This window comes from Aotus nancymaae, unplaced genomic scaffold (assembly GCF_030222135.1).
Source record: "Aotus nancymaae isolate 86718 unplaced genomic scaffold, 86718_ANA_hifiasm-v0.15.2.pri h1tg000089l, whole genome shotgun sequence".
Classification (NCBI taxonomy): domain Eukaryota; kingdom Metazoa; phylum Chordata; class Mammalia; order Primates; family Aotidae; genus Aotus; species Aotus nancymaae.
In genome coordinates this window covers 23,328,597-23,339,249 of record NW_026988504.1, presented here as the reverse complement: position 1 = coordinate 23,339,249, position 10,653 = coordinate 23,328,597, and the positions used below count along the sequence as shown (strand labels likewise).

At 48.2% G+C, this 10,653-nt stretch overlaps 1 pseudogene; it reads right to left on the bottom strand.

The window, feature by feature from the left end:
- Positions 1–3,373: 3,373 nt before the first annotated feature.
- LOC135271682 (large ribosomal subunit protein uL11-like) lies at positions 3,374–4,174 on the bottom strand (annotated as a pseudogene).
- Between the last annotated feature and the right edge of the window lie 6,479 nt (positions 4,175–10,653).

Below are 10,653 nucleotides of genomic sequence, written 5' to 3'. Positions count from 1 at the left end.
GGTCGAAGTTTCTGTCATCTCATCCATTCACCACTTCTTCCAATAAACATTTATTGTGTCAGATACAGTGCTGGGTGCCAGGCAAGCAGCTATGAACAAGACAGACATCTGAGGGGAGCTGGGCTGTTTGGGCTGTGGCCATAGGGGCACACAGGACATGAATCCTCAAAGGCCTTTTTCCTGAGACAGTTCTCTGTCTCTTCAGCCTATGTACTCCTTTGAGGACAGCCTGATTTTGTGTCCTGCCTGTTTGTGATAAACACAAAATAATGTTCAAACACCAGGCCAGTAGGAGTAGCTTCCCAAATTCATCTAACCTAACACCCGCCACTTTACAGACCAGGCAGTGGAGTTTCAAAGAAGGAAATGACACATGTAAGCATCTTTGTGCCTGTCTGTCCAGAACTGGGGCTAAAACATAAAATTGTTGTTTAGGGCTCATTCCATAATATCAGCTTGGGCAAATGAAAATAAACTTCCCTTTCTTCTCTGCTGTAATATTCTTTTTTTTTTTTTTTAGACGAAGTTTTGGTCTTTTGATCTCAGCTCACTGCAACCTCCCCATCCCGGGTTCAAGCGATTCTTCTGCCTCAGCGTCCTGGGTAACCACTATGCCCAGCTAATTTTGTATTTTTCAGTAGAGACAGGGTTTTTCCATGTTGGTCAGGCTGGTCTCGAACTCTGAACCTGAGATGATCCGCCCTCCTCAACCTCCCAAAGTGCTGGGATTACAGGCATGAGCCACTGTGCCCACCTCTGCTGTAATATTCTATAAGGCTCATATCTATTGTCCCTTTCCTCCAGGAAGCCTTCCATGATAGCCTGAATCAGTTCTTTTAGCCCCATACAACATTCTTGACTATATCTCTGGTGTGTATATTTTTTACTCTGCCTCATGATATAGACATCCTTATGTATGGAGAGCTCTCCAGAGCTCATTTGCTTCTGTAAGTCCTCCTCAGCCTGTTTTCATGCTTATGAGGGTGGCATGAAATGCTTGTGTAGTGAATAGGTACAATATAGACCAAACTAATTGAGCTTAGCAGGAATCCTGCCCAAGGAAGAAGAGGCAAGCCCAAGCAAATCCCAGCTTTGGGCTGGATGGAACCAGTTTAGAGAAGAGTATGAGTTCTGGCCAAGAGAAGTGGGGAGGAGGACAGAGGGTTCTTCCTGGAAGGCAGCTCCGATGTGGTCTCCATGACAATGAAGAAGAGTCCAGTGGGTCTTTAAGTTGGTACTGGGCACTTCGGTGGCGTGGGGCCTGTCTAGGGGTGCCAGTGCCCCTCCAGTTCTGAGTTTTTGTTTGTTTTGTTTTGTTTTTGACAGAGTTTCACTCTTGTTGCCCAGGCTGGAGTGCAAAGGCTCCATCTTGGCTACTGCAATCTCCACCTCCCGTGTTCAAGCGATTCTCCTGCCTCAGCCTCCCAAGTAGCTGGGATTACAAGTGCCTGCCACCACCCCTGGCTAATTTTTTGTATGTTTAGTAGAGATGGGGTTTCACTATGTTGGTCAGCCTGGTCTTGAACTCCTGACCTCAGGTGATCCACCTGCCTTGGCCCCCAAAGTGCTGGGATTACAGGCGTGAGACACCGCACCCGGCCTTTTTTGTGTTTTTTTTGAGAAACAAGAGGATCTCCTTCTGTTACCCAGGTTGAAGTGCAGTGGTGCCATCATAGTTCACTGTAACCTCGAACTCCTGACTTCAAGCAATCCTCCCACCTCAGCCTCCCAAGCAACTGGGACTACAGGCATACACGATCATGCCTGGCTAGTGTGTGTGTGTATGTGTGCGTGTGTGTGTGTCTGTGTGTCTGTTGTGGTTTTTATAGAGACAGGGTCTCATTATGTTGCCCAGGCTACTGGCTCTGAGTTCTTATATTCTTCTGGAGGGGCCCTGGCTCCCTGGTGAGTAAGTGCCCCTGCCCCATTCCCAATCCTCCCCAGCCCTGGCAGAGGCTGAGAAGCCTTCCTCCTTCAGGCTAAGAGAAGATACTGCTGCTGTCACTGACCTCTGATTGAATGTCCAGGCTCAGAGCAGTGATATTTCCAAGGGGAACATTCGCCTCTTACACCACTGGAAGTAGTTGGGGAGGCGGGAATAGAGGAGCTGGAGGTTTCTGTTGGAAATCACATCACAATAACCAACATGTACCGAGCCATGCCCTGCTGTAAGTGCACGACCTGCATTAACCCATGCAGCCTCACAATGAGCCTGTGAGGTAAGTATTAGGATTGTCATTCTCATTTTACAGATGAGGAAACAGAGCCCTCACAAATACACATCTACCCCAAGGGCACCCACAACAGACTCAGACTGAGGACACCCCAAACAGAGTCACAGACATGCAGACACTTTGAAGGCGCATACAACAGGCCAGATGGAGGCCACATCTGAGCCAGAGATACACATGGACCCTCTTGGATGCAGGATGCTCACAGTCCCCTTCTGGACACAGCTTCGTGGACACATGCAGCATACTCCCTGACACCCTCCTACACATTTTTCGTGGGGGTTGCACAGATAAATTCTTCTTTCCCCACTAGTAGATTGGGGGCGCTGAACTCTGACCTGTTTCCCAGGAGCCCGAGTTATACAATGTAAATGTGGGGTTTTGATATGCAAATGTTCATGTAAAGGCAGGCTGTGGCTTGCTCTGGAGGCTGGAAGATCAGAGCACTGTGATGAGTAGGGAGAGAAAGCTGTTGGATTCACCTGGATCAGACATCAAGATGGCTCAGGAGCCATCAGAGAAGCAGGCTTTCCCCAGGGCAGGTTTCAGAGAATGAGTGGAGGACCGGATTGGGTTCTCTGGGTTGGGTTAGCCGGGGACATCCTGTGGGTGACCTGTGCCATGTGACTGTGAGAGGAGGATGGAATTATCTTCAAGGCCTGGCTTCCTCATGGTCTGGAAGAGCTGAGTTCCAGAACCTTAAAGGGTAGAACCCATTGGGGTAGCCTTGGGAGACAGCTCTGCAAGACCAGATGGATGAGATAAATAGGGTCAAGTAATGTCCTGTGTCCCTTTAGTATCTCCCAGACTGGAGACACTAGAGGAATGAACCAGACAGCGGGGTCTGGTGGTAGGGATGGAAGATGGGGAGCCTGGGGTTCTCCCCATGGGCTGGTGGGTCAGGATGATCAGAAAGCACCACTCTCTGACTTCCTTTTGTCTTGTTTCACTGTCCCCCTTTCACACTGCTTCCTCTAAACTGCAGGGCTTCTGAATGATGGGTGCATGGATATGTACTCCTGAAATTAACTGCCTGTGCCAAGATGCCTGGTGCCCATTTTTCTTTTATTTATTTATTATTTTTAAAAATTTTTTCCAGTTGTTAAAACGATCTTTTATTGAAATATTTTCCTTTGTGCTTCTTAACAAGCTGGGCATTCCGCAGCACCACTGCTGATGTCGTCTATGATGTCATGAGGGCGGCGGCCATCAACATTACAGCCCACAGACTGGGCAGTCCCCCGGATCTCTTTATGGTTCCAGAGAGTTCTCTGACTAAAGATCGGTGCCGCATCTGTCGAGCAATGTTGACAATCTCATTGAAAGTGGTATTCCTGCTGTGTTTAATGTTTTTCTGTTTCTTTCTGTCTCTTGGTGGTTCCTTGAGGGCTTTGATGATCAGGGCAGAGGCAGAAGGCACCACCTCAATCTGGGTCTGTCTGTTCTGAATGGTCAGTTTCTTTTTTTGCAGACGGAGTTTCACTCTTGTTACCCAGGCTGGAGTGCAATGGCACGATCTCGGCTCACCGCAACCTCCGCCTCCTGGGTTCAGGCAATTCTCCTGCCTCAGCCTCCCGAGTAGCTGGGATTACAGGCATGCACCACCATGCCCAGCTAATTTTTTGTATTTTTAGTAGAGACGGGGTTTCACCATGTTGACCAGGATGGTCTCGACCTCTTGACCTCGTGATCCACCCGCCTCGGCCTCCCAAAGTGGTGGGATTACAGGCGTGAGCCACCACGCCCGGCCTGAATGGTCAGTTTCACCGTAATCCTCAGGCCCTTCTAGTCACCCGTTGCCTTGGCAATGTCATCACCTACCTTTTTTGGAGACAGACCCAGGGGGCTGATCTTGGGGGCCAGCACAGAAGTGGCAATGACTTCACCCCAGTGCACCTCAGGTATACGACTTTGATCTCGTTGGGGTTGAACTTCAGCGGCATGGTGGAGGCGGCTGCTGTGGGATGAACCCGGATTTGGGATGACCAAAGAAAGTTGCACCTTGGCCTCTTCCGAGCCGAAAGCCATTTATTTATTTATTTATTTATTTATTTATTTATTTATTAAAGACGGGGTTTCACCATGTTGGTCAGGCTGGTCTTGAACTCCCGACCTCAGGTGATCCACCCACCTTAGCCTCCAAAGTGCTTGGATTACAGGCATGAGCCACCACGCCCAGCCTATTTATTTATTATTTTAATGTTATAGAACTAAGAAGATTTTTTTGCGGGGGGAGGCGTGGGGAAAAGGTGTCACTATGTCACCCAGGCTATAGTGCAGTGGAACAATCATTGCTCATTCATTGCGGCTTCGACCTCTTGGGCTCACGTGATTCTCCCACGATCAGCCTCCTGAGTAGCTAGGCATACAGGTGTTCACCACCACAACTGGCTAATTTTTAAATTTTTTTGCAAAGATGGGGTCACATTGTATTGCCCAGGATTATCTCAAACTCTTGGGCTCAAGTGATCCTCCTGCCTTGGCCTCCCAAAGTGCTGGGATTATAGGCATGAGCCATTACACCCAACTTGGTTTTTTTTTTTTTTTTTTTTTTTTTTTTTTGAGACGGAGTTTCGCTCTTGTTACCCAGGCTGGAGTGCAATGGCGCGATCTCGGCTCACCGCAACCTCCGCCTCCTGGGTTCAGGCAATTCTCCTGCCTCAGCCTCCTGAGTAGCTGGGATTACAGGCACGCACCACCATGCCCAGCTAATTTTTTGTATTAGTAGAGACGGGGTTTCACCATGTTGACCAGGATGGTCTTGATCTCTTGACCTCGTGATCCACCCGCCTCGGCCTCCCAAAGTGCTGGGATTACAGGCTTGAGCCACCGCGCCCGGCCCTGGTTTTTTTTTTAATCATAGATGTTGTTACAAATATCTTGTCAATATATATTCCCTTCAACATGGTTGGAAAGGCATCACTTTTGGAGAACGTGCTGGGGAGGGAGGTAAAGCAACTACTCCCTTGTTCGTCTCCATCTACTATTTAGCCTGAGATCTCTCTTGAGACTCCAAAGAAATGAGGCTCTCCTTCAGCCTACTAGCTGGGAGTATATTGGGCTAAAGAGGAGGCACTCAGATAAAGCTGGTGTCTTGCTTGATTCCTAGGGGCACCCTGTGGAGGAGGAGAGCAGTCTCCATAGAAAAGTCCTAGAGGGGGACTCTCTTTCCCTTGGATGGTGCAGGCATTGGACATCCTCAAGAATCTTGGGAGAAACAGGAGGAGAAGATCAGATTGTCCCAGCCTGACTCCTGAGGGATCTCCTCTGGCAGACAGAGCTGACGGAGCTGCAATTAGGAATTTAATTTTTTTTTTTTTGAAACAGAGTCTCACACTATTGCCTGGGCTGGAGTGCAGTGATGCCATCTCAGCTCTCTGCCTTCCTGGTTCATGAGATTCTCCTGCCTCAGCCTCCTGAGTAGCTGGGGTTACAGGTGCCCGACACCATGCCCAGCTAATTGTATTTTTAGTAGAGACGGGTTTCACTATGTTGGCCAGGTTGGTCTCAAACTCCTGACCTCATGGTCCTCCCGCCTCGGCCTCCCAAAGTGCTGGGATTACAGGCGTGAGCCACTGTGTCCAGCCTTTCATTTTAATATTTTTAAACAAGGCTAAATAAATGCATCCTCCTTCTTCTGGAATATTGTCCCAGGAGGAAATGTTGGAGCCCAGCGCTGGAAGGGCAGCGACCAAGGGTGCCCCAGGGAGAGCAAGTTTTATTTTTAGAAGGTGCTGGTGACTTTAGCTTTTCATACTTGCTATTTGCAGTAGCTCAGGGCTCCCTCCAAAATGCAAAGGATTCTTTGTCCTGTTCTGTCTCCCACTGTTAGATTTCAGACTCTGCTTCTAGATGAAGCGCCCCAGCTCAAGGACAGGCCCTCTCAGAAAGCTGCAGGATATAACATTTTCTTTTCCTTTTGATTTTTTTTCCCTTTCTGTCGAAGAGAGACAAACAGACAAATGTCAGCAGGCTGAAGAATGAGAATGAAATTGGTGCCAGTTGGGGAGAGTCCAGGATGCGCCCCTTTTTAATTAAGGATGGACTTGAATTATGAGGGGCCACAGTGCCTGCTGGGTGGGGCTCTGCTAAGGGAGAGCAATTTCTCTCGTTAAAGATTAAACACCGCTTATTCCACTTTGCCTCTCCTCAGTCCTCTGAGAGTATCTATATTTGCTCTTGTCGTCAGGAATAATGGGCAACTGAGTGGACGCCCCAGTTCAATAAGGCAGGGACAGGGACAGCTCTATCAGAGCTGGCAGAAGCCTGGGGACTTGGCTCTTACCTGAATCTTTTTGGGAGAATTGTGGTAGTGGGTAATGAGGAGAATTCCTGGTTTTATTTCTGAGGGGTTTTTTTTTTTTTTTTTTTGAGACAGTCTCACTCTGTCGCCCAGGCTGAATTTCAGTGTAGTGGCACGATCTCAGCTCACTGCAACCTCCGCCTCCCGAGTTCAAGTGATTCTCCTGTTTCAGTCTCCTGAGTAGCTGAGATTATAGGCCCACGCCACCACACCTGCCTAATTTTTTAATTTTTAGTAGAGATGGGATTTCACCATGTTGGTCAGGCTGGTCTCAGACTCCTGACCTCGTGATCCACCTGCCTCGGCCTCCCAAAGTGCTGGGATTACAGGTGTCACCTGGCTATTTCTGAGATTTTTTAAAAAATTATTTTTATTTTTTTGGTAGAGTCAGGGTCTTGCTATGTTGCCCAGGCTGGTCTTGAACTCCTGGCCTCAAGGGATCTTCTTGCCTTGGCCTTCCAAACTGTTGAGATTAGAGGTGTGAGTTACCACACCTTGATTTTTTTTTTTTTCCTAAAAGATAGGGTCTTGCTCTGTCACTCAGGCTGGAATGCAGTGTGACAATCTCAGTAGGTACATGCCACAATGCCCAGCTAATTTTTTTTTGTGTGTGTATTTTTTTGTGGAGTCAAGGTTTTGCCACGTTGCCCAGGCTGGTCTCTAACTCCTGAGCTCAGGCAACCATGCCCTGAGCCCCCGCACCCGGCCTTTTCATTTTATATCCAAAACAGAGACTCTTCTCTCTGGCTAGTCCCTGACTGCCCTGAGGCTGTAGGGCTTTCCTGAAACTCAGGGAGCTGCCGCTGTAGATTTATTTCTCCTGTTGATTCTCATCTATCTTGCTGGCGACCCCAGCCCAGATTTATCTGGTAATTTACAACCACGGTTGTTAATTTATGATCTGGAGCCACTGAGCCCAGAGCCCAGGAAATAATGTTCCTTCTGGGCAGGGGCGGCTGCTTTCCTCTTGCTTTGTGGGGACCACGTGCCTGGGTGGAGAAGAGGATGGCAGAAAGAAAGGATGGCAGGGGGACGCATGCTGGGAGGACACATTACCTAACCAGATGGGGACCAGGCATTCTGGATCCCAATTTGAGTTTCCAAAATACAGTATTTGGGCCAGGTGCAGTGGTTCACACCTGTAATCCCAGCACTTTGGGAGGTAGAGGCAGGTGGATCATTTGAGGTCAGGAGATCGAGACCAGCCTGACCAGCATGGTAAAACCCTGTCTCTACTAAAAATACAAAATTAGCCAGGTGTGGTGGCACATGCCTGTAATCCCAGCTACTTGGGAGGCTGAGGTAGGAGAATCACTTGAACCCAGGAGGCGGAGGTTGCAGTGAGCCGAGATCATGTCATTGCACTCCAGCCTGGGCAACAGGAGCAAAATTCTGTCTCAAAAAAAAAAAAAAATACAGTGTTTGCATGTGTGCTTTACACTTTATTGTTTTCTTAAGCCTTTTCAGATATCTTATTACATTTCCCAGCATTCCTCAAAGTAGATGTATTTAGTTCCATTTTCTAGTTGAGCACTCTAAAGTCCAGAGAGCAATTTGCCTTACGTCACCCAGGGAGAGGGAACCAAATCACCCGTTTCAGACTCGCCAGCTCCACGGAGTTCCAGATATAGTGGCTTCTGAGGGCTAGTAAAGACAGTAGCCTGTTGTTCTTACTAGCCTGATCCCGTTCTCCGGTATCCTGATCCCACATGACCCTCCCCTTCTTGACATTTCCTTTTTATGTTCTTCCCCACCCCACCCCCCAACCAACAAGCCCCACTTTCCTGTTAAGAAATGCCTGTTAGGGTCTTGTTAATTGTGTATCTTACACGGGGTGGTTTGGCATTTTCTTAAATTGCGTGTCAGACATGAATGCCTCCCACAAAGGGAAACTGATGGTGGGGGGAGCATTTTGCTCCCTAGAAATTGAGAATGTAAAGTATATTTAATTAAAATGATAAATCTGATTTTCAGTTTTGTTTTTACTACTGCTAAAACTAATCTATTTTATGCACATTTGCAGAAGGCTGAAGCCATCAAATCAGAGAATATTAGAGCCGTGAGGCACCTTGGAGATCTGTCTGGGCCAAACGCTTCATGGTAGAGACAAGGGAACTGAGTCTCAGATTGGGGAAGTGCCGGGGTTGTGTGCGTGGCTGAGGTGGAGCCAGGCACTGGGGCTTGTTTTCCTGCCTGCCACCTTCTCTCTCCTACTTCAATTTACGTGCATCACAGGGTGGGAGTCTCCAGGCTCCAACTTGTCTCTCTTTAAATGTCTTCCCTCTCCCCATGTAAACTCAAGCTGGGAGGGAGATGGGCCTCTGGAGCTCCCCTCCCTCACCTCCCCAGTGGGTACTGTTCATTCTGTATCAGTTCTCTTTGTTTGGCTTCTCTGACCCCTGCCTTTTCCCAGGCAGGATCCTTATTTGGCATGATCATTTGATGAGATTTTATTTTATTTTATTTTATTTATTTTTGAGATGGAGTTTCACTCTTGTCACCCAGGCTTGAGCACGGTGGTACAATCTTGGCTCAACTACAACCTCCGCCTCCCAGGTTCAAGCGATTCTCCTGCCTCAGCTTCCTGAGTAGCTGGGATTACAGTTATGAGCCACCAGGCCTGCTAATTTTTGTATTTGTAGTAGAGACGGGGTTTCGCCATGTTGGTCAGGCTGGTCTTGAACTCCTGACCTCAGGTGATCCACTCGCCTCGGCCTCCCAAAGTGCTGGGATTGCAGGTGTGAGCACTATGCCTGGCCTGGTGAGATTTTAAATGGCATTTTGTTCTCTGTGTTTTCCCCTCTGTCATTCTACAAGGTAGTAACCAGACCTCTGCTTTTATTGTCTCAGCTGTGCCTGCAGAGTTGAAAACAGGACACTGAATCCACATTTTATGTTGCATTTGCTTAAAACAACATTGTACACATGTAAGGTTGTGCCCAAGACAGTTGGCTTATTCCTTGGGAAATGTCTTTCTGGGCCTGAGGAACTGGACAAAATGGAAAGAATGACCTAATTGGTCCAATTTTTTTTTTTTTTTTTTTGAGATGGAATCTCACTCCATCACCCAGGCTGGAGTTCAGCGGCGTGATCTCAGCTCACTGCAACCTCCGCCTCCCAGGTTCAAGTGATTCTCCTGCCTCAGCCTCCTGAGCAGCTGGGATTATAGGCATGTGCCACCACACCTGGCTAATTTTGGTATTTTTAGTAGAGAAGAGGTTTCACCATGTTGGCCAGGTTGATTTCGAACTCCGGATCTCAAGTGATCCACCCGCCTCGGCCTCCCAAATTGCTGGGATTACAGGCATGAGACACCATGCCTGGCCTCATTTTGTCCAGTTTCTATTGGGAATCTTTTTTGTCATCATCTCCCATAACTCCAACTTCAATTCAGTCTCGACAAGCATTTACAAAAACACGCCAAAAAACATGTGCTAGGCTCAGAAACATGCCGAGAGGCTCGGAATTGAGGAAGGCCCTTGCCCCTGCCCAAGGAGCCCACCATCTGGTGATGGCATTGTAGGTTCGTGGGGCTGAGTGTAGCTATAAGTCTTCAGTGTTTTTCGCAAAAGCCAGGGGGCTGCCTTTCAGGAGGAAACAGTCAAGGGTGACGACTTCAGTCCTGGAGTTCCTATTCCTTTAAGTTCATGTCTAATGCCATTTCCTCCATGAAGTCTCTCCTGGTGCATTTCTTCTCCCAGGGAGCCAACACTCGCCTTCAGTTTCGTCAATGTAAGTTGTAAAAAAAGTATTTGTTTATTGGAAAAGATAAGGTCCTGGCTGGGCGAGGTGGCTCATGCCTGTAATCCCAGCACTTTGGAAGGCCAAGGCGGACGGATCATGAGGTCGGAAGTTTGAGACCAGCCTGGCTAGCATGGTGAAACCCCATCTCTACTAAAGATACAAAAAATTAGCCAGGCGTGGTGGCAGGTGCCTGTAGTCCCAGCTACTCAGGAGGCTGAGGCAGGAGAATTGCTTAAACCTGGGAGGTGGAAGTTGCAGTGAGCTGAGATTGCGCCACTACACTCCAGCCTGGGTGACTGGGCGAGACTCCATCTGAGAGAGAGAGAGAGAAAAAAAGGAAAAGATAAGGTCTTCTTTATGATGTTGATCTTCCCC